Source organism: Anabrus simplex, chromosome 2 (genome assembly GCF_040414725.1).
Source record: "Anabrus simplex isolate iqAnaSimp1 chromosome 2, ASM4041472v1, whole genome shotgun sequence".
NCBI lineage: Eukaryota > Metazoa > Arthropoda > Insecta > Orthoptera > Tettigoniidae > Anabrus > Anabrus simplex.
Window position 1 is genome coordinate 530,203,728 of NC_090266.1, and position 26,449 is coordinate 530,230,176.

The 26,449-nt window shown below is 39.2% G+C and overlaps 1 protein-coding gene across 1 annotated transcript in view; it reads right to left on the minus strand.

The window, feature by feature from the left end:
• HisCl1 (Histamine-gated chloride channel subunit 1) overlaps positions 1-26,449 on the minus strand; it is a 511,142-nt gene that overhangs the window by 463,258 nt on the left and 21,435 nt on the right. The window contains exon 2 of the mRNA XM_067139191.2: positions 13,548-13,666. The gene's annotated coding sequence lies outside the window, so the exon portion shown is untranslated. The remainder of the gene's footprint in view (positions 1-13,547; positions 13,667-26,449) is intronic.

Sequence of the window (26,449 nt, forward strand, 5' to 3'; positions counted from 1 at the left end):
TACTATAATTGGGGACGTTTGTGCCATTTTGCATGTGAGATTTATTAGATATTTAACATAATATAAACTTTAAATAGTTAAGTAGTTGATAAAAATTCTAGCTTCTTGGCCGAATGGTCAGCATCGAGCCCTTTGGTTCAGAAGATCCCAAGTTCGATTCCCTGCTGGAAATGTTTTGAATGTTTTGGAATGGACTAATTGATTTCCCTGACTCGGGGACTCGGTATCTGAGTTTTCCCAACACGCTTTCCTCCATACACAAACACAGCAAAATATCAGCCACCACAGAAACACCGAATACATCTCTCCGCTTGAGGTTGGCGTCATGACGGACAAAGTGCCAAGCCCACATATGCATCACAGTTCGCACCCGCGACTCCGCCAGCTTGGAAGAAGAAGAAGTGAATATGCCGGAGGAGATATGCAGAGAGTGCCAGGATTTGCAAACCACCGTCTTGGGACAACTCCGCTTATTAGGTGCTGCTCTGGAAGCTGACATTTGAGGATACGTGCTGGAATAGTTCACCAACAACAACGGGAAACAGTGTAACTTCGTGAATGTAAGATGCTAAATTTTAGGGTACATTCTGACATTATATTTCTGCATCCTAATGATTTACTTTGCCAACCAAATCATTTCCAACCAAGGGAGATGATGTCCCCGTCAAATTTGGCCTATAATGAACGTTTTGTAGTGCAGTCAACTAACAGGCTATTATTTTTTTCGTACGGGCGAGATATTTCCAGCCCGGGTTACAGAGATGTGTTCACATGTTGGGAACCGGTTTTAGCCAGCCAGGAGCGAAGTATTGATTTTCCAATCGAGCGATCAGCTGTGCCACGTGACCCAGCGAGGGCTCTCAAGGCCACTGCGAGGTGAATACGCATGACAAGTGTCTTCAAATGAGAGCACTTTCCAGCTTTATAATAACCTATCAGGAAGAAGACGGCAGTCAATTACGTATATAAGAAGACGTGGAGCCACACCTACCTCAGGAAGTTAATAAATACCTTAGTTTTGCGAAGAAATACTCCCTTGCTATCTTGCTCTCTTGCTATCTTGCGCTATTGTTATCTTGCGCTCTTGTTCTCCTGCTGAATGACTGAATCGGCGCTCTCAATTATTCTACAGAAAATATTGAACACGGGCATTCTGTAGTTGAAATGTCATCCTTTTTACGTACAATAACCTACGACTCTGACGAACCTTCACAGGCTAAGTTAAGTGTCGTTCATCATCTAAACTTGGCGTATTTGTGTGTGAATATTTCCTAAAGACTTGTGTTAGTTTCAGCTTATACCGCATAAAAGAAGGAAGAGGATTACCACGTGGCTACTGCAGTACCTCAAGATGTTTCCACAAATTGAAGAGGAACCCTACAGAGTTCCTGCATTGAACTTCGCTGCTGACCTGGTGTGCTAAATGAAGGCGAAATCTAACATGGAGAGATAACGACAGAAGCAGCCATCCAACACCATGTGATCCAGAAATTCCAGATCACCGGCAGATATTCAGTTCCATCATGCATTTAAGTACCTTTCTTTAATATTTCTCTGTTCATCTTTGTAGAAGTAATGCTTGCTTATTCAATAGCGTTGATATTTCTTCTACATTTGCAGTAGTAATTGATAATTCCATTCTTCGTTCACTGGGAGATGGTAGTGTTGCCAGGCTGAGTGTGAATGACTAGTAAAACCTATTAGTGTAGCTAGGATATGTGTGTGTCTTTTGTGATTAATCTAAAGGCCCCATTTAATAGTCTCGCATTAATTAAAAATCATTGTCCTCGACGATAACTAATAATTTGAATTTGGAATATTTTTAATAAGGAAACAATGTGGGACATATTTCCGGCATTCTTTTGCATGCCGAATTTCTACGTAAATTCCTTCTTGTTGGATTTATCAAGTGTTAGAGTCATCTGGCTTATTGTCAAGCTTTGGTTCACGTAATATCCCGCGCATATAATAATAATAATAATAATAATAATAATAATAATAATAATAATAATAATAATAATAATAATAATAATAATTTCACTTCGGTTAAATGAATGGATAAAGGGTCATGAGTGTAAATATTGCTCGATTTTGTGTCAATGTTTATGGGTGCTCAGTTGTAGTGGAGATGGGCCTGGAATATTGCAGAATCCTGAATAATCAAGTAATGTAGTTGTTGAATGGTTGGAATCCATTTATTGAATTTTTATTGAGAAATATATGCGTGGTAAACTTATTTTTTCAGTTGCTGAGCACGTGTTAATTTGAGAATATAGAATGGAGTAATAATAAAGTCGTGACTCATGAGCCATAAACGTAAATGCTATATTTGACCTGTATTATGTGCGTGTCTGTAGCCGACCAATTTTCCAGATATTTACTGCTAATGCTGTTGTAACCAACGTTGTGGAATCTACATCATCCTTGATCAAGTGACTACTGAAGTTTCGTCACATATCCGAGAGTCGAAAATGAAATCTTTCTTTAGCCGATATCGTCATCACGAGAACTCGCATGTCCAGGGTTAAAAATCAAAATCATAAAATCAAGAACTAGAGTTCGTTGTAAATATTGTAGATAATTCGCGTGTGTCTTTGTGTGAATGTGGTATGAGTGTGTTGTATTAATTTCTGTGACTGGCGATATATTTTCTTTTTTGAAATGTGGTTTTGACCTGGCCTTGTGTTTTTGTCAGGTTGGGCCCAGGTTGTTAACACCGTTGTTCGAGATGATGTATTTTATTTGGAGTTTAACCTTTAGTAAATTTTATTTAAAAATTAAGTTGAGACAAGATTACAGTTTCAAACGCTAATGAATAAGGAGGGGTTATTTTAATCGTTTGGACAAAGGCTCATTGTGTTGTAAAGCTTAAAATGTTAAATTTCATCAAGGCGCCAAAGGTTTAAGGTTAACTTTACGTGTTGTCCAGTTGAATATTAGAGGAAATGTTTGTAGGAATAATTATTGTCTGAATACAATTCAGTAGAAATGAGTCCGATAAAGGTATTCTGAAATGATGATATTCTGAATAAGATTTGTTGACTTAATTTGAATAATTTCATGTTTATGAACGAGATAATGTGACATAATATTACCCATGAGTAGAACAACGCGATTAAGTATTTGTTTCTAGTGGACTTAGACGCCGTAATTTATTCAATTATTTGATAATTTAAATTTTATTTTGAAGTAATAAATGTCGTCAGGGAGAGATCTGACAATTCAAAGATTTGAAATCATTTGCGGAGCAAATAGCCTATTGAGATCTGCTCGTTCATATCTTGTAAATAATTCAAGTATGGCCAAAAGGAAATTTATCCCAATGTAGAATTTTATTTTTGTATTTTGTCAAGCCAGGTGTGGGCTAACATTAATTTGTATATTTACAGAATTATTTAACGTCGAAATGGGATCAAAATTTTAAGAGCTGTATCTAGAGAGAGACCGGCTGAGAAGATTTTTTTTGCCATCAAGATTTATAACAAGACGTTATTTTGTTATTTCCATTTAGTGCTAGTTGATAATAAATGTCAAAACCTGTTGTTTGATTCTTTTTGTATTATTATCGTCAGTCCTTGTTTTCTTTCCCTGTCCTCAAAATTAAGCAAAGCTTGACAGCGAACGGTCTACCCTTGAGACCCTCGCTCTCCGGCTGAGCATGCCCGGTAAAAAGGGGAAAATACAGGAAATAAGTAGCTGTATTTGGCTGATATGCCTGCCTAAATATGGTCGCCTTGTTTGTTCAAGCAGGTGTCCCAGTGATCCACTTGCTGATGGATACCCCGAGCTGTGGTTTAAGCGAAACCATTCTTCAACGGTGTCTCAGACTCAGCATTGCTTGCGAACAGGCATGCCTTGATTTTTTAATTTTTCTCCGGGCTGCACACTGTGCCTTGTCCTGTTTTGACACATCCTTACTCGCCCATGATTAAATATCTAGTACCATCTGAACACCATACAGTGTAATACAAACCTGTTCCTATGTACAGTACAACTCTAATACTACGGTAAATGTCAGCTGCGCTAACACCATCCACCCCCATAAACTGAATATCTTACTCTGGGCAATTCTGGACGAATTCTTGACAAAACTGTATCTAGTCTCTTTATTTCCGCATGAACAAACAGCACACCAACTCCCTCCTGCGATACCTGACATCTTCGTGACATACGTGGCCATCCACCGATGCATAAGGAATGACGGCGCTCGTGTCAAAGTCTCAGTTTCATTTGCGCAACCATTATAGTCAAAACTCGTGCAAACTACGTTTCCCTTGAATAACTATAAACGTCCTAGAAGCTTCTCGATCAGTTTAGTGGCCTTCCGAGTTCAATTCCCTGTCGGGCTGGGATTTTAATTGCTTATGGTTAATTCGTCTGGTTCGGGGACTAGTGGTTTGTGTTCGTGTTAATAGCACCTCTTCATCTACATACAACACGCCACACTACCAACCAAACGAGAAACACGCAATAGTGAATGCATCCCTGCAAAATGTGCTGGCGTCAGGAAACGCATTCGACCGCGCAAATGGGCCAAATACACGTGAAGTGCCGATCACAAGAAGTTGGGAAAGGCCAGAAAGTAGCAAAAGAAGAATTCTAAAAGGGCATGCAATTCTACTAATGTGAGAATTGCATAATCGTGTACAGTAATTGCCAGATATGTACGATATTCAGATGTAGCAGTGACCCGATGTTGGAATCAATGGGGACGTATGAACATCCATACACCGCGAGAGGATCACTGTATATTGCACCAAGCCTCACACAACCACATGACATCTGCACTTGCCATTCGGACATACTGTAGATGTTGGACACTCAGCAACACCATGTGTCACCGAGCCATACAGAGCGAGACAGCTGCAGTAACTGATGTTAAGTGGCAAAACATCGCGTTTAAAGAAGAATCTCAATTCAGCATTATCACGGTCGATTATCGTGCGTAGGTATTTCAACGGTGAGGGGAGAGGCCACATTCTGCTAATGTTGTGGAGAGACCCACCGGCATTACTCCTAGTGTGGAGAACCATACGAAATGGCTTCAGATTACCTGTGGTAGTTATTCGGGGAAAGCTGGTTGCAAAATGGTACTTGAGAGATATCCTTCATCCTCATTTGTTACTCATCAAGAGAATGACTCCTAATACAGTCTTTCAACAAAACAGCTCTCGTCCAAAAATTCACTTGTGTGCACGGACTGTCTGTGCCATATTGAGGTATTTCCGTGGCCAGCAAGGTTCCTCGGTCTTCCCCCGATAGATCACCAGTACGGTAAGTTCAGAAGTCTACTCCGACCCTGCGCCTATCTGATGGATATGGAGGGACAGTTGCATCATGTCCCAGGAGAGATTACAACTGCTTTTCAACTTTCCTCCGAACCGAATCAGCGCATGTATGAAAATCTGAGAGGATGCTAAATCCTACTGCCATGAGACAAGCAGTACGCTCGTATTGTCAGTCCTGTTGTGTATTTTATCCGACATTCTAAATCCTTGCAATTCAGTCACATGAACTTTCAAAACGTGAAATTTAATTTCACTTCCATTAATCCTTCTAGTCTCTTAAATTCGTTGTGTCAGTGAGTAGGGAATTCACGGCAACTTTAATGCTGATCAATCAACGTCAGCTTTTAGATGGTGTACGTGCGACATCTCGTAATCCCGAAAATGAAATTCTGCAGTAGACGCAAACATACTGTATCTCTCAGGCGTTTACTTTGAAAGCTTATTTTGTCTCTTTTGTTTCGCATTCTATTTATTAACACTCTCAAACAATCAATTTACCACTTTTGGAATTTGTGTCGTGCGATTAAGAATGATGTGGTTTATAATTAAATGCAATGCCAAATAGTTGCCTGACTCGTGGGTCGAGCGATTATGCATTGTTAATTACAGTACTGGAAAGGCGCCTTTCCATTATTAGATAACCTTCCTGAACAATAACAATGAACCGAATAAGAACGATATATTGAAGATGAATGAAACTGTTTACCTTTTTCACTACAAGCAAAGATAAATCACGTGTTAAATTGTATTCAGGTCAAAATACGCTCAGGACAAAATTTAGGGGAACAGGTTTTTAATGCTGTGTAGAATTTCGACATATGGATTTGTGAAAAGAAACACATGTTGGCGAAGGAACTGCATGCTTTATTCAATTAACAACAATAAAACCATCACCGTTGCATTTAGCCATTCACCACAATTCGCAACACAACAGATGAACTACCACGATCACAGTGTAAAGTTCTTGCTGAACACACTGCATACCCGAGTGACAGTTGTCTAATCCCGTGTTGCACTTCCCATTGCTTTAGTTAGAGCTGCACACCCACGTGGCATGCTGCATACGTAACGTCGGATGACTGTAGATTGGCGTCCCACTCCTCAACCAGTGCTTTGCTGAGGTTGTGTAAAGTTTGTGGAGCATTTTCGCGCTGCCGAATCCGTCTCTGCAATACATCCCATAAGTGCTCCAGTGGATTTAGTTCGGGGCTCCTTGCGGCCACTCCATCAAATAAATGTGTATTAGTTGGAGATGTTCTCTGGTGTCATGCAGTATGGGCTGTCGCATTATCATGCATCAGCAAGAAATCAGCAAGAATTGAGATCAGAGAAATTGACAGGCCAATCCAAATGGATGATATTTTTTGGTTTCTTGATTGCCATCTACATGTTGAGCGGCGTCTTTAAAAGTGGGAAAGTTCACAATATGAAGATAAAGTTGGAATTCAAGAGGACAAAATTGGGGCAAATATTCATTTATAGGAAGGGGATTTAGGGATGGAATAACTTGCCAAGGGAGATGTTCAATAAATTTCCAATTTCTTTGAAATCATTTAAGAAAAGGCTAGGAAAGCAACAGATAGGGAATCCGCCACCTGGGCAACTGCCCTAAATGCAGATCAGGATTGATTGATTGATTGATTGATTGATTGATTGATTGATTGATTGATTGATTGATTGATTGATTGATTGATTGATTGATTGATTGATTGATTGATTGATTGATTGATTGATTGATTGATTGATTGATTGATTGATTGATTGATTGATTGATTGATTGATTGATTGATTGATTGATTGATTGATTGATTGATTGATTGATTGATTGATTGATTGATGAGTACGTGAGTTATCGTGCTTATACAATACTTGTGCATCCACTGAAACCATGAAAATTATGGCACTCTGTTGACAACAGGCTTCCCAGTACACCTGACCTGATACACAGCTACGATAAAAAACGTATCTCGCCCGTTTGAGCCATCACATATACAACTTAGAAAGGTTAAGTTAGATGAGAGGTATACCGTTATGGATTGTAATTTAATGAATATTAGACAAGGTAGAGAAAGGGGTATCAGTACCATTATGTGAAAGTCAAATAATCTTGTTATAAATGGCAAAGGAATCGCTGGACAGTTGGGAGAAAACATTTAAATTAATAACTTACCGCATGATGGAGAACAGATGATAGAAATAGAATGACAATCGATAAAGTGGACAGAGTGATAATCTCACTGTTCTATTCTAACAATAAGACAAGAACGGCGACAATGGCGTGATATTTTAGCCCTAATGGGAATAACAGGTGATTCGGTCAATATACATTCACCATGGATGACAACACTAATAGAATATGCACTAGACATAAAAACGGGTCAATCACTGCTGTTAACGTGGAGAAATGGAGTACAGGCTGACGTGGCCATTTCTGGTGGGAGAACCTGGCAACTTGGCACCAACCGAAACGTTAATACATTTCCTACGGAATAAAGCCAACTACTTAACAAAATAGTAAAATCTTCACATTCAAGCTGCATTCGCTGTCAAAATGTCCCACATTATCATTGAGGAGACAAATGAAAGCACAAACTTTCAATATTAACAAAATCCAGCTGTTAAAATGCAATACTTTTTAACATTGGTATGTCTTGCTGGACGCCTTTAGTTCTTCCCTCCGGTTTCATCATTTGGATAACACTGAATATGCACATTCAAAATTTACCAACAAGGAAATTGGCGTACTCCTTGCAGACAAAGTTAGTATAATCAATATTTATATTTAGTGCTAATGAGGCTTAGACTTGACATACCAATCATTTTAGAAAATATCATTATAACTGAATGCCGTCTTAGTGTAAAACAAATTTCCCACTTACTGAGCGAGTTGGATGCATGATTCAGGCCACGTAGCTGTAAGCTTGCATTCCGGAGATGGTGGGTTCGACACACCTTCGGCGGCCCTGAAGATGATTTTCTTTGGTTTCACATTTTCCCACCAGGAAAATGCACCTCTATTAAAACCACGGCCACTCCTCCCTCTCCTCCCCCGGTCCTAGTCGTTTCCTATCCCATCGTCGAAAAACCTGTGTGAGTTAGCGTGACGTTAAACCCTAGCAAGCAAAGTAAACTCTTTTTCCTGCTTCCTTTGGATCAAATCAGAGATTGGGAAATGACCGAAACATACAATAGTTTGCATGTCTTTCGAAAACGCTGCGGTGGGCCTTCCCTCTTACAAAGCTTATCCAGACGAACTCCTCCTGCTTTTTAATAGCCACTGCTCACATTTTCAAGTGGTTGTTAATATTATGTTTAACTTGAATAATCAACATGTTGCATGTTAAACTACAAGTCAGCAAAAATGCATTATTCATTAACGAACTCTTCATAATAACATAGACACTTACCGACTCCTACAACTTGGAAATATGAAGAAAGAACGCGACTTCTTTTGAATATCCTAATTATAGGAGCATTGAAATGCACCAATCCCCCCCCCTTAATTAGTTGAATTCTTCATCAAGGCGAATCAGTAAATTGGGGGACTAAATCTCTTCGTAACTCAGGAAAGATACGAATGATTTAATTTCTACAAACTAAGCTAAGAATTTTGCGAAGTTTTCACACTAGGCGGTCAGCATGCCGTAGGTTCGCGATACAGCGCAAGCTGTCCCGTTTTTATCTGTAGTGTTTTGCTTCTTATTATCATTGCAATTGAGAGACATCCCGGTGGCAACGCTCTCTTGCAGCAGTACAACACCAAATTCAAATTAAAAGATAAATTACATAACAATAACAAAAATAAAACAAACTACTCCATGAAAACTAAATTATTACAAGAAATTATATCGGAACAAGGAATTTGACGATAACGAAAGAAGAATAACAAGAAAGTACATTAAAACAAGGAACAAAAGAATACCTGACAGAAATGGCACACGAGTAGTGTACCATAATGAAAAGCAGTTGCAAAGAAATTATTACGAAATTTGCGGAAAAATGTAAAATATTCCCTTACATGTAGCGTAACATAATTGAAAGGCAGACGCTTAGGAATTCACCCAAAATTTGCAAAATATTCAATTACAGGTAGTGCACCACAGTAACAGTTACAAGGCGATCTCATATAAATTCACACATGACTGAAATATTTCCGGTGCTTACAGTAGATTGAGCGGTACAATTAGTTTTTACTAGCCTAACATTGTAAATACAACACCATCACATAGAAATGCATATATAACTTAAATTTTCCCAGTTCCTTAACACTACGGCTTACAGTAGATTGACAGGTGCAGTACAATGACGTGTAACTCTTTGAGTACAATACCAACACAGGAACATTCACACAGAGTATTAGAAAGTTACTTTCGATTAAATGAAATGGCGTATGGCTTTTAGTGCCGGGAGTGTCCGAGGACAAGTTCGGCTTGCCAGATGCAGGTCTTTTGATTTGACACCCGTAGGCGACCTGCGTGTCGTGATGAGGATGAAATGATGGTGAAGACGAAACATACACACAGCCCACGTGCCAGCGAAATTAACCAATGATAGTTAAAATTTCCGACCCTGCAGGCAATCGAATCCGGGGCCCCTGTGACCAAAGGCCAGCAGGCTAACCATTTAGCCATGGAGCCGGACAGTTTCGATAAAAATAGGCAGTTGATAAATAGCTGATAAGAAGCATTACAAGGGATATCATGGTATTCCTTTGATCATCATGCCATGCATAGTTTTTAGAATAATTGTGGAAAAGAGTACACTCGTTGGTGGATAGGGCGGACAAGATGGTAATCTCCCTACCAAAGTTTAGACCACGATGTGGTCGTCAGGGCCATATTAAATGTTACCACGCGCACGGTACAGAAAGGTTACGATATGAATGTACAGCTCTGTCACCACAGGATTACAGGATTATATAAACACTGCCTTGCTGACTCAGCATCCAAAGCAATAAAAATATTCATTTACGAGAGCTAACGGCACCGAAATATGAGTATATTTGTATTGGGAACACATGGAGAGCAGCAACATACCGTGTAAGCAGACGTGGATAGAACTCACGCAAAAGAAACACATGAATCCAAAATTTATTCTATCTTCCACTGACGAAGGCTGCAGCCAAAAATGTTGGATCCATGTATTTCTTTTATGTGTATTCTATCCACACGGTAACTTGCGCTCTCTGTATGTTCTTTAATGAAAATGTATCTGATTATGATTACTACTATTAAAGCTTTTGTTGTTTTAAGGGGACGAACATTAGAATCATCGGCCCATCAACGTATTTATATGTATATATTGTACCAGGAAAGCCTAGGTCCTGGTCCATAGTTATCAAAAGAAATGTTGTTCCAGCATATAAGATCCGTCCGACGTATGAACATCTAAGTAAAAGAATGTTCCAGTATGTACCAGACTCCACGAGTGAGCTAGGCGGAGTCAAGTGACGTCACCTATCGTTCAAAGCTCACCTCCCCTAGAGATATTTCTCGAAAATATCTTTCTTTTCGCAAGTTTTCAACGCCTGTACCAATTTTAATGGAACAAACGCTAAATTGTAGCGGACGTCATAAAAATTAATCCCTGTGAATTTCAAATTAATCCATCCCATGGTTGCTGAGTTATAATGATTTAAAATTTAACAGAAATTACGCACTCACGGTCATATGGCCGAGAGAAACTACCCCTCCCAGAGCCAGCTATATATGCCACTGGATCAAGGCTAACAGGTGGTTGTGTTGAGTTGAGTTCAGTTCATTGCAAGCAGTCCAGTCTAGCAGTGTAGTATGTGTATGAGTAAGAGAGAGGGGAGACTGGCCCTCACATAGTATGTTCGTGCAGTCTCGAAGACAGTACTTTCCGTCGTGTTTCGCGGAGACGAAATTACGGGATAGTAAATCGCCATCGTACTTGAAAAAGGACGTCGCACCGTAAGTAGTCTATTGTGCCGCGACTACGATATAATTTACAGACATTTCGAAGTATAACACGTACGAAATCAGTGAAGTTCGAAGTTATATATTGGACATTCGCAAACTAGAACATGACGTGTGGACTTAATTAATTTCACACAATATTAAATTACCAACAGAAACTGTCGTGTACAGTAACTCTAACTACTCTAGAACTTATTTTCTAACATAGCACATCCTTGGACTGTGTCCCTTTATTTATGTGCCATATTAGGACATGACGTGTTACAGTGATAAACTTAATGAAAGTTAAGAACTTTTTCTAAAATAATATAGTTCTATCAACATTAGAGAATCAGTGTTATCTGTCAGGATAACGATTCAAAGACTGTGGTCAGAGACGGTAATGAGAAATATTACGTATTTGCACTGTGTGGGACGTTCTCAGTGACGATTTAAAATAGTGGTTTTTTTTTTTGCAACAAGGACTGTGATCATTCAGTTCACGTCCTAAAATTAACATACGAATTGGACTGTGTTTAACAGTGAACGATAGCATCTGTCAATACTACTTGCATGTTCCGTGTGTTAAAATCATGTCCACGAGCAGCAGAAATCTTGAGAAAATTCTACAAGATCCAGCTACCTTCAACATCATTTCATCTATGACGTCAACGTGGTTTCTTCGTGGAACTTCAAGTTCGAGTCATCATCCGCACTCGCGGAATATTCCAGATTCTCATCAGTATTTGTAAGCCAAATTTTCTTTAATAAGTGAATAGTCACAAACTGACTGACTTTTTTCTTATCAATCTTGAACAGTGGTTTACCCAGTGCTGCGTGTGACGATACTTCGTAGTTTTCCATCATTACTCAAAATTCATCTTTTAATGATAAATCTATTTTCAAAATCTATTTCACATAAGAAAGACTTTAGGAGTTTCAAGTGTTCTATGTTTCAAGGCTAACAAACTGAGAAACTCTCAACAGAAGTTCAAATTCTTATTTTCAATTATAAGTGCGTTCATGTCATGTCATAATACTTAGAAAGAATTTAGGTGAAAACTGACACTTTGTGTTTACGCAAAAGACTATAGGATCTGTGAGATTTATTTATTTTCACAAATTGCACTCAAGAAGATTTACGTTAACCCTTTTGATTTCGACATATTATTTGAATCCTATATCAACATTGCAGGGTGGTGAATTAATTAACATTATTAATAAATTGTTTGAAAAAGGTATAACCATCTATTATTCGCCCTGCGAATCCATCCTGCTCTGTACCGGCTCCAAAAAAAAGAACCAACTTCCACTACCTGAGATCCTTCTCATGCCTTACGCCCCGAACTTTTACTGGTACAATATGAATGTTCAAATGAAATATTACGACGTAACTTAAACAAAAAATTGTATTTCCTTCACAATTGCTGAAAACGCGTGCGTTGAGTGACTGTATTTCCATGGTGCTCAAAACATTGTAACGTCTTCAATGAAACTAATAGGCATCCTATTACCTTTCCCTCCAGATTGCATTGCAATCAATGACTCATGTAATTATACATATTTCATTAAAAGTTCACTGAAAAATTTAAGATGTTACTTTGATTCAGTTTTTACAACTGTAACGTAACAGGAAGATGTAAAGACAATCAAAGCTCATGTTTAAAAATAATTTCTTAAACTTAAATTATACAAAGTATCTTGTACAATCTATCGTGCTTGTATCCTTTTGTGATAGGCAGGTACCAGTCATGTTTGACAATGACTTATTAGCACTTAGTTGTTTATTAACATCAGTCACGTTGAAGCTACGTACCGTATTTAAATATAACTGCTTGATTTTTTTAAGTTATTCAAAACCTGTACATCCAGTCATTCGAACAGGAGTATCCCACTGCTCTCTCAGTTCTGTTTGTCTCGGCCGCAGTCATCTACTTATTTGTTTACTTCATGGGTTGCACTATGCCAGCCTTAAATTACCATTTTAAGAAATGGAAATTTATAGGCTACTTGCCATTAACTACCTATTTTACGGATGGGATTGAACTTGTCACTATTTATCTATTTACCCATCTGTCTCTATAATGGATAGAAATTAACATGCCACCATCTTAGCAAATGTATGAAATACCCCCTGAAGAACGTGACATCTTGTATCAAATTAGTTTATACTCCCGTAACACAGAGTGAATGCAAATGTTAAACAGTGGAGAGAGAATTTTAGCCGTACACATAAAAACAATACCTAGAGTTCAGTGCGTTATGGGGTAAGCCAAAACACATTTACATTTTATAAATATTCTAAGTATTTGTCACTGAGTGTGTCTGAAGTTACTGTTACCTCAACGGATGAGAGAAATGCTTCTCGCCGACATTAATGGCAGCCTGTTGTGTTTCACTCCCTGCGATGTACCTTCAAGTTGCGTAGTAGCCAGCTTCGATCCTCGCTCCCACCAGGGACTGCAAGGAAATTAAATTCATCAGTATGGAACAGAACACTGCTTATCATCCCTCGATTACCTAAACAAATGTCTCTAAGAAATATATTCTGTACGAAGTAACGGGATAAAGTGGTTTTTGAGTTCTGGCACAAAGATGATTAACTTACAAACAGATTAATCAGACACATGCATTTTATAGAAAGACGATAAACATACAAGCCTTTGGACACGTTTTTTTAATAAGTTACACACATAGTAATTGTAGTTCCATGTAAAAAGAAGAAAGGAGTGTGGAGTTGGAGGTCAGGCTAAACGACATTCAAGACTATCCCCGACAACATCTGAGGTAGCCAGTAACACGACGAAATCCCGTTACAACGTGCTGGTGAACTCTACGGGTTTTTAGAAATTCAACCGGGTCTGGAAGTACCGTCCTGTGCAGATGAAAGGGAAGTCACCGAAGATTCAGTCGCCATGTGAGGGCCAATACACTGTCGTCACTAGAATAAACGAAGTTGTCTACAGCAAAGGTGGCCAGGAATGTCACACCTGTGTAGCACACTGATATGCTGTGCGATGAGCTGGCCTCATGCTTGCACTCCGGAACTGCTCCTCCCAGTGTTACCGACTCGACTAGCCATTTCGGAAGGAGAATACTGCGCTCCCTCCCCACCGATTGCCGGTGCACCATTCGTCGTAAGCGATACCAGTAATTTATTCCAATCCAAACTGACAGCAACCATGACGTCTTCTACCGCTCTAAGGATGTTTGTACCTGTGGTGGTGTTAATGGACACCATATCTAAAAGGTCCTCTGTAACGCGGAGGTTACTGTTCACTCATCGGAAAAACTAACTAATTGTGCAGTATCCGATATATCTGTAGACTTATCCAAGGCGATTCAAAAGGCGACGAAATCCGTCACCACATTAATTAATTACCGACGTACATCACTAGCCATGGCACAGGTGCGACGTGTCACTGTTTGGTGGGGAAGACGGGCATTTTCAAATTTGCTGGCTTCTGTGGGGGCAGGGAAGATTTGCTGTGTCAACCAAGCATTCCTTCACCATTTCATCATACGCAAATGGTTTTCCCAATCTCGCTATATTTAGCACTATGATGTAATTATCTCTTAATGCCGGCGTGTCGAAATCATCTTCCAGAAAGTAGGAGAGAATGGCACTATTGAACATACTACGGTTGTAAGCCACAGAAGATTGGACCTTAAAATATGTGTTCAAATGATTAACTTACGTCGGAATCAGTCTGCTGACTGCCATCACGTGTTTTCAAATCCGTAAGCCTTGCTTCGCGTTCTTCGCCTACTAACATGTCATATTCTTATTTTCGGACAGCGTTAGAGGGACGCTCCACAGTAAATTTTCGGTGTCCGCTGATAGTCCGATGACATAACAATTATTTAGAATTGTTTCCGTCGGGCGAGAAAAAAGAACTGCAAGTCCCAGTCCGTTTTAAAGGATTGTAATTTTTCGCCACTTATTCTCCTTTTTATGTGCTTTCCGTAATGCAGTGCGTCTGCAACAGCATTTCCAACAAACCGCCGTCCTGAACCGTGTATGCTATGTACCCTGGCCAACTCTACGTCAGTACTCCCCACCACACATTACGTCTCTCTCTCCCGAGAGCAGACACGCCTACCAAGCTCTTCACGCGTGCGAAGCTAGTGTGCGGTAACTGTACACACTGTGAACTGTGCAGGATATGGGCACCGCTGGTCTACAGGATCGGCGGCCTCCCCGTGGGAAGATGATGTTTGTCCATCTGGATCGCATGGCGCCATATCGTGGAGTAAGTCGGGACGAGCAGCCTTAAGGAGGGAATAATGCGACGGTGATTTCATTCTAAGATCTTGGGAGGGGAAAGTTACCCGGACCCGAGCCATGAGTGACGTCACCGAACTGCAGACCAGCAAACTCGTCCTGCCGCAACCAGTCAGGACCGAAGCAAGCGCGGAAGACCAGCCCCTCTGCCACCTCTCTGTGATCTCACCGCACGGCTCCCTGACGGTGCGAGAAAGGACCATGAGAGGAACGCACAGCTATCTGATTCCAGAGGACTCTAGGGCATCTATTCTTGCGAAGTATCTGGAAGGTCTGACTAATTATGATAAGTGATAATTTTTAAATGTCTTGTCGAGTTGTTCTGTTGGTTTTCGGCGGAACACGTTCTGTAGGTTACGTAGTTTAGGTTTACACTTTTTCTTATCTGGATTAAGAGAAATAGGAAATAACATTCCTTTTTAAATATCTATAGTTTTGGTGGTAGGATACCTATTATATGTAGTTTTCTAGGTAAGATTTATAGCCTATAATTACAGGTAATATTACCTTCCGCACGTTCTACATTTACATTGCTGTAAGTACTAGACACGATATTTTGTGCAGCATTTCAAGATTTGTTGGATCTATCATGAAGGAAACAATTTCCTTAACCCTGGAACCGGCAAGCAGTTCACCTTCAAGCGAGTTTTGCAAGCAACTTTTAAAAAATTCATAAAAATGTTGTTTTTCGATTTATTTTTATGTATAACATGTCATTTTATTCAGAAAAGGACGGAGAATTCTATAGTAGGAAATTAAACTTACCAATTTTGTATCCTGAAGCAGTATGGACGAAGTATCCAACACATACTAAGTATTCCAAAATAATCCGAAAGTTATGGGCAACGTGTGCGTAAAAAGTAATATTATATGACAATTTTACTATATACAAAATTTGCACTATTTTATGCTGATTAATAATATGTGCAAAAGGTTTCACTACATTGAAGTATTGTAAAGTAAAATAGAACTGAAGTAACACAGGCACATCGCACCAAGACGTGAGTCTACTTAGTCAGATTCATCCTCGCTACATTCGAAGTGGCTCATCTTTCTTCCTGCTTTCATAGGCCTCCAAAAATGTTCTAATTTATGAAAGTACTGTTGATGGACATTACAATTACATCCTGGGCACAAGAAGTGGGTGCGTGACTGTTTTTCTGCAGTCGAACAGACAGGGCACAACCGCAGTTTCTTTCCTGGGAGGCGTACCAGCTGATGTCCCTTTTCTCCTGAAGGTCCAGGTGGAATGTTTTGAAGAGTTTCTTCATCTACAAGACCTTCGACAATACTAACCATAAATTACTCCTGTTCAAGGGGTTGGTCGGTGTTCAAACTACAGAGTATATAGGCATCACAAATTACCATTACCAACAGGTTAGAATATTTCTTTCGAAACGTTTGAGTGACAAGACTTTAGAAAAAATAGAAATAAGTTATTTGCGATTTTGAAGTGTACCACTATTTTTCAATGTTGTTATTGGGGTTCAGACCCATATTTATAAGTAGAGAAATGATTTTTTTTCATTTCCTATACTGTATCGTCAACCCATCTTTGCAGACGTGAATACGGACCCATATTTCCGGAATTAGTTTAATTTCGTATAATTTCCTGTGCGTATGTATTTATTAGTTTCAGTTACTAAAGGATTCCGGATAGCATTGGAGAAAAACAAATAGAAATATGTTAGAGGAGGAATGCTCCTGGGAGGGCAATTTCATATACTTGCGTTTCTAAACTTGAACTTCTCTTCCACTTTTATTTCTGGCTCTGGAGGATAAACTCTTGTCCACTTCGGTTCTGTTTTGTCAACTGCATCACCGTCATTATCATTATTATCATCAGTGGCTGGTTCATTATGTTCCACATCATCGTCAATAACAGTGTCGAAATCACTTAGCCCAGGCTCATATAACTTGCCACTACCTGACGAATTATTGTCAACATCATCGTCAATTCCTTCTAAAAGTATGTCACTATCACCTTCGCCGTCAGATCAAACAAACAATTACGAATTTCACTACTTCCCTGACAATTCATTCATTTTGCGCCACGAAAGCTAATGCACATCGGACAATTACAGCAAGCACAACAGAATGACCGTCTGCAAAGCGTTCTCGTTTTTTCACGTGTATACCGCACACTCTGTTACAATATAAACTACTTTAGAATTGTGGTGTATTTATAGAGTAGAGTTTCCTCTTCAATATGATGCAAGATATGTCATAAAGATGCTGAGTTTCAAGGCGCTATCTCAAAATTAGTCAGTGCTGGCGTAATGCATCTCGATAGCGACTCTGCCGGTTGAGTAACAGGGAAATGAGTCGCGATCGCGACGATTGCCGGTTCCAGGGTTAAATTAACAATACAATACCGATAGCATTGTAAATTAGTTAAAGAAAATACAGTAGAAATACTTCATGAGAATAGAAATAATTTCGCTTACAAGATAGTTAATAGTCTTTGCATTGTTAGTGATTATTGCAGGTCTTCGAATTCAAATATTTCGCTGTTGGTATACGGTCGAGTAAATCACCTGATTCGTATATCTCGACATGTGTAGTTCAAAGCACCGGCATTGTTTCGAGAAAAGTTTTTAAGTCACTGTTTTAGACGTCTTTCTTTGTACATTCGATATTTCAGCATAAATGGAAGTTTTAATTTCGGCCATCGCGTAGGTAGAAAACAATATTATTCTGTCTATCAGGTATTTAGTTTTAACTTCAGTTCTATTGTACATACCACAGAAGTAAACTACTACGGGAGATATTTGCACCGGAAGTAACGTCGGAGGGCTGAAGTACAATTTACTCTTTTAGTTACTACTATACAAGTAGCATTCGTTATTCGCGGAGTGCATTTGTGTTTGCGTGTTTTCCTTAAATAAATCTAAACGAATAAGGTTATGTGTGATAGGAAAATGCGGGGGTGGGGTCGTAAGAGGAATAGATAAATGTTTGGTAGTAGAGATAATGAAGATCCATGCGAAGGATATAGAGTGAACGAAACGAAACACGACATAAAGATGCTGGATTTAAATCAATCACTACTCATAAGTAGTCGCCCAGGTGGCAGATACCCTATGTGTTGGTTTCCTAGCCTTTTCTTAATGATTGCAAATAAATATAAAAGACGAATAAACAAATATTTGCCCCAATTTTTCCTCTTGAATTCCAGCTTTATCTTCATATTGTGATTGTTCCTACTTTTAAAGACACAACTAAAACGTGTTCGTCTACCGATATCATTCCATGCCATCCCTCCACTGACAGCTCGGAAAATACCACTTACTCGAGCAGCTCGTCTCCTTTCTCCCAAGTCTTCCCAGCCCAAACTTTGCAATATTTTTAACGGTACTCTTTTGTCGGAAATCACCCAGAACAAATGGAGCTGCTTTTCTTTGGATTTTCCAATTCTTGAATCAAGTAATCCTGGTGAGGGCCCCATACACTGGAACCATACTCCAGTTGGGATCTTACCAGAGACCTATATGCCCTCTCCTTTACATCATTACTACAACCTCTAAACACTCTCATAACTATGTGCAGAGATATGTATCCTTCATTTACAATAATATTTATGTGGTTACTCCAATGAAGATCTTTCCTTAGCTACTTACAATGTTCTCCAAAAGGAAATTTCACCCCATCAACGCAGTAATTAAAACTGAGACAACTTTTCTTATTTGTTAAACTCATAACCTGACATTTAATCCCGTTTATCACCATACCATTGATTACTGTCCATCTCACAATATTATCGAAGTCATTTTGCAGTTGCTCACAATCTTGTAACTTATTTATTACTCTGTACAGAATAACATCATCCCCAAAAGGACTTATTCCCGATTCCACGTCTTTACTCATATCATTGCTAAATGTATAAGAAAATATAAAGGTCCAATAATACTGCCTTGAGGAATTCCCTTCTTAATTATTATAACGTGAGATAAAGATTCGCCTACTCTAATTCTCTGAATACTATTTTCTAAAAACATAGCCACCCATTCAGTCACTCTTTTGTCTAATCCAATTGCACTCATTTTTTCCAGTAGTCTCCCATGATCTATCTTATCAAACGCCTTAGATCAGGCCTTTCCAACTCGAGCACAAAGTGCTGGGGCGCATCAGCGCTGCACTCAGCAGCACAGTTCCCCTCCTTCCCCACCTACTCCAAGCAGTACATTGTATTTTACATCAAGAACAATTATGTGCAAAAAACTTTCGCTACTTTAAATCTGTTATGGATACTGGGTCAAAATGTGTAAATTTCTGCAGAAATCAAGTTTTGAACCATCGGCAATTCCAACAATTTTTAAAAGATCTCTAGGCAGAATGTAGCGACATTCCCTTTTATTGTATTGTATTGCGTGAAAATGCTAGCAACCTTCTTTACAATAATTGAAGAAATTGCTCTGTTCATGGAGATGAAAGGTTCTTCACAACCAACTTTGCGGAATAAACAATGGGTAGCTGACCTCTCTTTCTTGGCGGACATAACGTCTTCTTTGAATGATTTAAATATTTAATTGCAAGGGAGAAACACATTGATTAGCACCAATGTGAAGGAATTAAGGCTTTCAAAATGCAGTGTTTGTTACTGAAAAATCAGCTTGAAGCCGGAAATTTTGACACTTTTACTTCATTAAAATTATTACATTTGTCTTCTTACGAAAATCTTAGAGAGTAACAGACGTCGTTACAGATTTTGAACTATGGCACCTCAACTTGAAATATTTATGACCTCATTTTCAGCGCGTCCTGAAAATCACCATCATATTTCCAAACAGGGCTGATAAAACTACAGTGCAACGCAATCCTAAAGGACAGGTACTACCACTACAAGGGTGATTTAATTTCCTTTTACGAAGGTGTTCATCCACAAGAATTTCCAAGACTTCATGCACTTGCCTTAAAATTTACGTCAATGTTTGGTACAACTTATGCATGCGAACGGATGACTTCAATTCTGAATTTAAATAAATGTAGAACTAGGAATTCTCCGTCTGATGTTGCCTTAGAGGCTGTGCTTAGAATTTCTACTGCCAAATCGATTGTACCCAATATTGGTAAATTAGTTGCCGCAAAACGATGTTAACAATCGACTTTAACGCTAAATGTACATTAAGGCAAACGCAAATTATGTACAGAATACATTGTTTGTTTATGTGTTCACAGAATTGTCAAAAATAATATTGTTTTCGTAAGCTGTGCGCTGACTTGACGACCTGTGGTTGTGCCTCTGCCACTTCCCCTCCTTCCCCCACCACCTCAACGGGCCTAAAGCACAGCACCGGGGCTGCTGCCGGGGCCATGAGAGCACCTCAGTTGGAATCGCATGCCTTAGATAGATAAATCCCTATACAGTCCATTCGATCTCCTGAATCCAGAATATCTGCTATAACTTCTTGGAATCCTAAAAGTTGAGTTCCAGTGGAATAACCTTTCCTTTACCGCGAAATGCCTTCTATCGAACCACTTTTTAATTTCGCAAACATGTCTAACATAATCACAAAGAATGCTTTCCCAAAGCTTACATGCAGTGCATCTCAAACTGACTAGCCTGTAAGTTTCAGCTTTATGTCTATCACCCTTTCCTTTATACACAGGGGCTACTATAGCAACTCTACATTCATTTGGTATTGCTCCTCCATTCAAACAATATAATCAAATAGGTACTTCGGATAAGGTACAATATCCCGACCCATTGTCTTTAGTATATCTCCCGAAATCTTATCAATTCCAGCCGCTTTTCTAGTTTTCAACGGTTGTATCTTACTGCAAATGTCTTTGTTATCATAGGTACATTTTCATACTTTTTAGCATTAGTCACCTCCTCTATCTGGAGATTAACCTTGTAACCAACAATCTTTTACATACTGCTGACTGAATACTTCTGCCTTTTTAAGATCCTCGCATCCACATTCCCCTTGTTCATTAACGATTCCTGGAATGTCCTTCTTGGATCTTGTTTTTGTCTTAAAGTATCAATACATACCCTTCCATTTTTCACTAAAATTTGTATGACTGCAAATTATGCTTGCCCTCATGTTATCTTTAGCTGACTTCTTTGCTAGATTCGATTTCCTAGTAAGTTCCCTCAATTTTTCCTTACTTACACAGCCATTTCTAACTCTTCTTTCCAACCTGCACCTCCTTCTTAGCCTCTTTATTGTTCTCTTATAATATAGTGGATCTTTACTATTCCTTACCACCCTTAAAAGTACAAATATTTTTTCACATTCCTCAACAATTGCTTTAAACCCATCCCAGAGTCTGTTTACATTTTTATTTACCGTTTTCCACCGATCATACTTACTTTTTTAAACTCCTTCATGCCTGTTTTATCAGCCATGTGGTACTGCCTAATAGTCCTAAACTTAATAACTTCTTTTCTATCACATTTATCCTTACCGACGACAAAAACACCTTAGTGATCACTAATACCATATATTACTTCGGTTTCTCTATAGAACTCATCTGGTTTTACCAGCACCACATCCAGAATATTCTTCCCTCTCGTTGGTTCCATCTCTTTCTGAGTCAGCTGCCCTTCCCATATTAACTTATTTGCCATTTGTTGGCCATGCTTCCTGTCGTTCGCATTACCTTCCAATTGACATTTGGTAAATTGAGATCATCCGCTACAGTCACGTTCCTTGCCATATCGTTTCCCACATAGATGATTATCTTATCAAATAATTCTGAATCTGCGTCAGCGCTACCCTTTCCCGGTCTGTACACTCCAAAGACATCAAGTTGTCTATTATCCTTAGAGGTGAACCATACAGCTGGAATTCCATGTTAGTCATCTTTCACTTTTTCGTACCTTACAAATTCTTCTTTCACCAGAATGAATACTCACCCTCCTACCATTTTTATCCATCTCTACGATACACACTGCAGTTCCGTGAGAATATTTCTGCATCCATTATATAATTTCTCAGCCATGATACAACTCATATTGCAATATCTGGTAAGTATAGATCTGTTAAATTACTTTTTTCTATTCCTTTCTTTACAATACTTCTACAGTTCAACGCTAACATTTTTATGTCATCCCTACTTGACTTTAAAATCCCTGTACCCTTATCACCGCTCCCTAGACCACCATATTTCCCTGAATGTACCTCTCTATAACTCTTCTAAACGAATTTCCTATCTTATATGTACCACAGCGGCTTAAGTGAAGGCCATCTGAGCGCAGATCCCTATCTCTTACCCACCCATTAGGATATAGAATTCCCACTGCCAGTTTCCCACATACCCACTGCATAGTCCCATTTAAATCCTCAATCACTTTCCAGTCAGTATCCCTCCTACACTGTATTCCACTGATAACAATCTCCACTTCCTTAAACTTCATCCGTGCTGCATTTACCAGATCCCATACATCCCCAGATATGTTCGTACTTATACCTGCTTGTCTTACGTTTTTAGTACCAGCGTGAAACTCTACCACCTTCTCCATTATCTCTTCCTTCTCTTCTACTTTCCTCAACATCTGCCTTAACCTAATTACTGGATAACACTGTACCCTGGTTCCCTTTCCTTCACACACTTTCCCCTCATGTCTAACAATGGAATCCCCCATGACCAGAGCCTCAACACCACCCACCACATTTGAACCCTCCCCTCCTTATCATCCCTATCTTTCCTCACTGCTACAGAAGCTACTTCCTCCTCCCTTTTCCCCTCCCATGATCCTGTTCCACAAGTCATTTCTTATCCTCTGTTCTACATTTCCCTTTCCTACCTTTTGCCTTCCTCCTACTTCCACACTTCTGAGCAACAGTTCCCTGTTCCTCATTTTCCCTCTGTTGTTCTACCTGCAGTGACTCGTACCGATTTCTCACAACAGACACCTGTCCTGAATTCTGATCCTGAATAGAGCCCTCAGCCTGCAATCTCCTTCCCCTTAAAACGTTAGACCATCTTTCTGCTACAATTCCTCCTCTTTCCTTCCCATCCCTCTTTTATACCTACTGTATCCTGTACATTGTTTGAGGAAGGCCTACTTTCCTTCCTCTCCTCTGAGAGAATCTTAATTATCTCCCTCAAACTTTCCAACCCCTCCTTTATACTTCTTAATGCCTGGCTACATCCACAGTTCCTACATTTACACTCCTTAGATATTCTTTACGAAATACTGGAGAGAAAAGTTAAAATAACTTAATCTGTGCAAAATAAGAATGAAAGGAAAGAAATATTGTCTAGGATAGTATACAAAGATCACACGACAATAAGGTAATTAATATAGGCTACTACTACGCTACAATACTACTAGTTGTAAAAAATGCTTATCCTACAGCACCGTAACAGGACAAAAACTGCTGTTAATTACTGAAAACCGAAAGGAATACACAAGAATTACACAATTCTAAACAGTAGTTAAGTCTACCCGAATTACTACAGCATAATTCTAGTAAGAGAGTTACTACAGATACTTCTACTATACTACACAAATATTTCACAGTATTAGAATAAGTACACTAATTTCTAATAAGATACTACAATACACTACAATAATTTTAAAATACGTTCAGACGTATCCTAATTACAACAGGTTATTACTAAGCACAAACAGAAATGGAAATTACAATTAAATTTTGAAATTCGCAAGAACTACTCAAAGGTTACCAACAAATCTAAATGAGTAGACAGATTATTAGTACTATTTTATCCTATTATGCTCTAGTAGAAACGAAAACTGCCGTTTGGTTAAATGCTGAAGGAGCGAGAGGGATACCGTACACAAAGATACACACGAATATCTCAGACAAGATAATATATAATATACCGTACCTACACTACAGATCTTAACTGAAATGCGGTTATGTAATTTTTACAGCTGGTGGATTATTGTTTTTCCCTACTACGCGGGACGGAGAATGAAATTGTCCTTAAATGGTGAAAAATAAGAATTTGACTACAATAATTTATCTAAAAAAACTTCTGTCGAATCTACGCCGGGGACGTGAATTGCTATTATTTGGATATAGGAATTTGATTATTAATGTTTACTCGATGAATAATCGAAGGTGCAAAGTACGAAGTATGCTGGCGACTTAGAACTACAAATTATCGGAATATAGTAATCAGCTGATTCTTGTATTAAGAAATGAAATGCATGTGGAGCCGTGACAGAAGAATTCAATGTCTCTAGTGATGGAGAACGCAGTAAAGAAAACCTTTGAATTCTGTGGAAGGGCTTAAAAGCGAAGGCTAAAAAGCAGACAGCCGTGGAAACGCTGGAAAAAATTTAAACTGGTGGCAGTTTCTTCATATAGATCGCCTACATCCAGAGCGAATTTGTGGACTGCCGTATTACTATTACGTTGCTGCATGCTGTAGGCGTGAAGCGCATTTCCTTTTCAAGGATTTGTAATCTTATTTTCCACACTCCAAAAGTGCGTTCCACAACATTGTGGGTTTTTGCTTGAGCAGTGTTGTACAGGTGTTCATCAGGTGAATTTAGTGCTAGGAGTAATATCATGAGAAATTTTGTTCAGGCATAACCCTTATCGCCTACTAAAAAAAAAGTAAACTCGTGTCCTCATCCCGAGGTGGTGCAGCTCTTTTCAAGCACACCCCCATTGGAGGTGAGTTGCATGTACCATTTGAACCACATACCAGCCCTCCCGCCATTCTTAAATTTCTGGCAGTAACGGGAATCGAACTCGGACCCCCGTGGACGGCAGCTAATAACACTAACCCAAATTCGTGCATCGGCAAACGATATTCATGATCTTCATACTTGCATCGCCAATAACTTGTGTTTTAATAGAAAAATAGCCCTTCCGATTTATGAAAAGTTCACCGTTGTCACCGGGAGGTCACAAAATGGGAATATGCATGCAGTCAATTGCACTTACGATGTGTGGGGAAACCTCCCAACGTGAAGAATTGTCTTTTATTTTCCGAACATTCATTATCATTTGCAGACATATTTAGGTACTTCCCTCTTACCTCACTAGGGCTCTAACCACGTGATGGAAGATACGGCCAGCAGTCATGCGGTGAACGTTAATTAGATCACCGCCAGCTAACTGAAGTGTTCCAGTACGAAACACTCGCAGGGCACACAAGAACTGTAATTTGGGAGATACAGCTGAAGTCCCGTCTGTATTTTGTTGTAAGTGATCTCCAAGTCGATTTCGAAGGAATGTAAAGTATTCCTTCGTAATAGGGGAAGGTGGGGCAAGACGGGGCAGCGAGGCAGAACGGGGTATAGCTCTTATCTCCGCGGTAAGTTGTGCAATCTGTCGGAATCGTTTAGAATATTGACATTACGTGGCTACCTGCTACCACACGGCAGTTCACCGACATTCCTTGCGTGTGTCTGTGTTATTTTGGCCACTGTCTAGTATTCTGCCATTGCTTTGCAAATGGTCAGCATTCTTTTATCTCGAGTAAGTAGAAATTATATACATTCAGATAACATGTTATATTATTATTTGGAAATGTGCCTTATGAGCTTCTTATTCCATTATATTACTTAAAATATTTGAGTTACTTTTGCTGTCTAGATCTCATACCTGTAAAAAAATGTGCTTGTGGGGCAAAACAGGGTGGGGCATAATGGGGTAGTACCCCGTTCTGCCCCACTTCGTCTTTGATCACATTTTATTTAGTCTTATGGATACCTCTTTCGGTTCTATGCTTCAGAATGGTAAGAATATATAAAAGGAAGACGGAAAGGCAACAGTGGTGCAGTATATCCATGGAAGAAGCCGTTCAGGCTGTTGTTAATGGATTAGATGCGTATCATGCAAGAAATGGGCCCATAATTCATGTGCAGGTGTTGATACAGACGACGAGGATGCCACACATATTTGTGCATTATGTGAATATAACTGTGTATTCATGTTACACTTTCTTGTAAGGTATATTTGATATTGAACTCATAAAAGATAAACATTCCACATTTTTCCCACGTAAGGGCAGAACGGGGCAAA